This window comes from Lynx canadensis, chromosome X (assembly GCF_007474595.2).
Source record: "Lynx canadensis isolate LIC74 chromosome X, mLynCan4.pri.v2, whole genome shotgun sequence".
Classification (NCBI taxonomy): domain Eukaryota; kingdom Metazoa; phylum Chordata; class Mammalia; order Carnivora; family Felidae; genus Lynx; species Lynx canadensis.
In genome coordinates this window covers 91,802,554-91,806,474 of record NC_044321.2, presented here as the reverse complement: position 1 = coordinate 91,806,474, position 3,921 = coordinate 91,802,554, and positions in this window count along the sequence as shown.

The following is a 3,921-nucleotide window of genomic DNA, read 5'->3' as shown; positions in this document are numbered from 1 at the left end:
CGCTTGGGTGGCTCAGTCCATTAAGCGTCTGACTTCGGCTCAGGTCATGATCTCACGGTTCGTGAGTTCAAGCCCCGCGTCAGGCTCTGTGCTGATGGCTCAGAGCCTGAAGCCTGCTTCGGATTCTGTGTCTCCCTCTCTCTCTGTCCCTCCCATGTTTGCATTCTCTCTCTCTCTCTCTCTCTCTCCCAGAAAAAATACACATTAAAAAAAATTTAAAGAAACCACATGGGATTCAAATCCTGAATTTTGATCAGTGTTATCAGACAGAAAGGCTTTTTCAGTCATTCAACAATAGTAGATAAGGCTACAGGAAAAAACCGTCTTCCGTAGTGAGCAAGATGTTGTAGCATAGAGCCAAGAAAATAAAATAATGTTCAGGCAAGTTCCTAACCCACTGAATGCCAGACGATAAACACTGATGAGCTGTCTATCCAAATTACTCTCCAGACAAAATGAGATGTGTGTCAAATAGACTTTGGCAAGTACAAACACATAAGACAAGCCTTTCTAAACCACAGGCCTCAGGGAACTTCATCCTCAGGTCCGTCACAATCATTTCTTTTTGGGAAGTCATGGGAGTTTGTATTTGAGACTATAGTAATTTGAGCACCAGTGTAATTCCCCCAAAGGATCTAGCCAAGAAAATAAGTTCTCTGACACATTACATTGCAATTCTTTCTTTTCTTTCTTTCTCTCTCTCCTCTCCCATTCTGTTTTCACATTAAACATCCTAGTGGCAATTTATTAATACACAATTGTGAAGAGAACTTGTCAATGTTGGAATAATCTGAGAATGCTCCCGAGGCCACTGTCTTCCCCGTATCAAGCATCCTAGAAATCAAATCAATAAGTAGAATACCTTTAGGGGTGCCTGGGTGCCACAGTCGGTGAAGCGTCCGACTCTGGCTCAGGTCATGATCTCACTGTTCACGGGTTCAAGCCCCACGTCGGGCTCCGTGCCGACAGCTGGGAGCCTGGAGCCTGCTTCGGATTCTGTGTCTCCCTCTCTCCTCTACCCCTCCCCGTTTGCACTCTGTCCCCCTCTCCCTCTCAAAAATAAATAAACATTAAAAAATTTTTTTCTTTAAAGTAAACCACTGATCCGTAAACATGAACTGAGAACTAGCCAGGTTATGGAAAAGTTCGATGACTTCTCCACTTCCCTTGTGGGAGTACAAGTACCCATTAATTGGAGTGTTTGCCTTGGTCTGTGTGCTGATCTATTACTTATTTGCCCTGGAATCCATTTCCTTCCTCTCTTCTGTATCAGAACAGCCCTTCTTAGGTATCTTTGCCCTTTCCTTTCTTAGCAGGTTGGGCAAACGCGAGGCACTGGGATATTGGAGGGTGTGAGGAGGCAGGAAGACAAGGTTATTTTCCCTCTTCTCGCTACTTCCCCTGGCATCTCTAACAATGGCTGATTCTCCTGCCTGGTTTCGATCCTTGTCTACGATCCCAGCTCTAGTCTTGTCTCTAGGTACTACAGTACTCACCCAGCTTCTGGGCTCTGTTAATAATTCCTATTCTTTGTCACCCCTCCATGGGGAGGCGTGACTTTCTGTCGTCGCTACTCCCTGAGTGGTCTCGCCTTTTTCTGTTTGGTTTCTCAGTGTGTCCGTCTTCTAACAAAGGCCAGTATTAGATTCTCTCTTTTGGAAAGATCCAGAATGGTTTCTTTTTCCTGGTTGAACTGTACGTGATATAGTCAGCCTGTGTCCTGGATGATGCTAGAAAGACAATAAAAAATTATTTCTCTCCAGACAATTATTAATAATAATGAAAAGTTTGACTCAATAGTTGAAGAAGTCGTACAGAAATACCCACAAAAGTTAGGATAGATGCAGAAGTACATACACTGAAGAATAATATTAGAAAATTTTAGTAAACAGCCTAACCATTTATCAATTGGGAAATGCTTAAATAAATTATGGCTTGTTCATACTCTGGAATACCATGAAGACATTTAAAAAAATGCGATTGGGGCACCAGGGTGGTCAGGTGGTTGAGCATCCGACTCTCAGTTTCAGCTCAGGTCGTGATCTCACATTTTGTGAGTTCAAGCCCCACAGCAGGCTCTAAGCTGACAGCATAGAGCCTGCTTGGGTTTCTCTCTCCCTCTCTCTTTGCTTCTCCCCCACTTGTGCTGTCTCTGTCTCTCTCAAAATAAGTAAATAAATTTTTTTAAAAAAATTAAAAAAAAGAATGGGATGTATTTATAGGTCCTGATGTGTAGAGCTCTCTAGAATTTTGTGAACAACGAAAGCAAGAGCAGAAATCTACCTATTTTTAAAAACGGGTGTATGCGTTTGCATATAAATATATGTGTATTTGCATATGTATATTTCATATATGCATATGTGTGTGTATAGGTGTAACCATATGTATATGAAAAACATTCAAATCAAGTGCTTGATTCCCTCACCTCTAACCTGCTGCCCCTTAGTGTTCCTCACCTCGGTAAAATGCACCACTATTCAGTCAACAAATCAAACTTGGATTTATTCTCCTCTCTTCTCTCTCTTACACCTGATATTCAATCTGGGGGAAAATCCTGTCGAAATTGCCTTTATTTAAAGCCTTTTAAAACTGTTTACTTATTTTGAGAGACAGAGAGAACAGGGGAGGGGCAGAGAGAGGATCCCATGCAGGCTCCGTGCTGTCAGCACAGACCCTGATGCGGGGCTTGAACTCACAAACCATGAGATCATGACCTGAGCCGAAATCGAGTCAGATGCTTAACTGACTGAGCCACGCAGGGGCCCCTATTGCTGTGGTGACACAAACTGTGAGATCGTGACTTGAGCTGAAATCAAGAGTCAGAAGTTATCCTCTTTTTAAATGTTTATTTATTTATTTTGAGAGAGAGAGAGAGAGCAAGCAGGGGAGAGGCAGAGGGAGAGGGAGAGAGAGAATGCCAAAGAGGCTCCATGCTCAGTGCAGAGACCTATGTGGGGCTTGATCTCATGACCTGAGCTGAAATCAAGAGTTGGACACTCAACTGATTGATCCACCCATGTGTCCTGGATTTGTCTCTTCTTTTTTTATTGTACATTTATTTTTGAGAGAGAGATAGCAAGAGAGAGAGAGAGAGAGCACTTACAAGTGGGGGAGGGGCAGAGAGATAGGGGGATAGAGCCAGAGACAACTGGAAGCACTGAGCTGTCAGCACAGCGCCCAATGTAAAGCTCGAACCCATGAACCATGAGATCATGACCTGAGTTGAGGTTGGACACTCAACCAAGTGAGCCACCCAGGTGCCCCCTGGATTTGCCTTTTAAAAGATATCCGGAATCCAACCACTTCTCACCATCATTGGACTATTATAAACCAGTTAACTGGCATCCCTGCTTCTACCTTTGCCCAGAAACCTTTGCCCCTTCACACCGAAACCAGAATCATCCTTTAAAAACAAACAGTTCTGGGGCGCCTGGGTGGCGCAGTCGGTTAAGCGTCCGACTTCAGCCAGGTCACGATCTCGCGCTCCGTGAGTTCGAGCCCCGCGTCAGGCTCTGGGCTGATGGCTCAGAGCCTGGAGCCTGTTTCCGATTCTGTGTCTCCCTCTCTCTCTGACTCTCCCCCGTTCATGCTCTGTCTCTCTCTGTCCCAAAAATAAATAAACGTTGAAAAAAAAAATTTTTAAAAATAAAAAAATAAAAACAAACAGTTCTGGTCATTTCCATGTTCAAAGATTTCAAATTCAAGTCCCTCCGTGGTCTTAAGAATGGCTACTCGTCTAAATTTTTCTTCTAACATGTCTCCTTATCCAATCTGATCTAAGCACACTGACCTCTTGGTGGTCACCCAAATAAACCGCACATGCTCCCGCCTCAGGGCTTCTGTACTTCTGGTCCCCACTGGCTGAAATATGAATAGGATGCACTCCTTCACTTTGTTTTGGTCTCTGCTAAAATACTATCG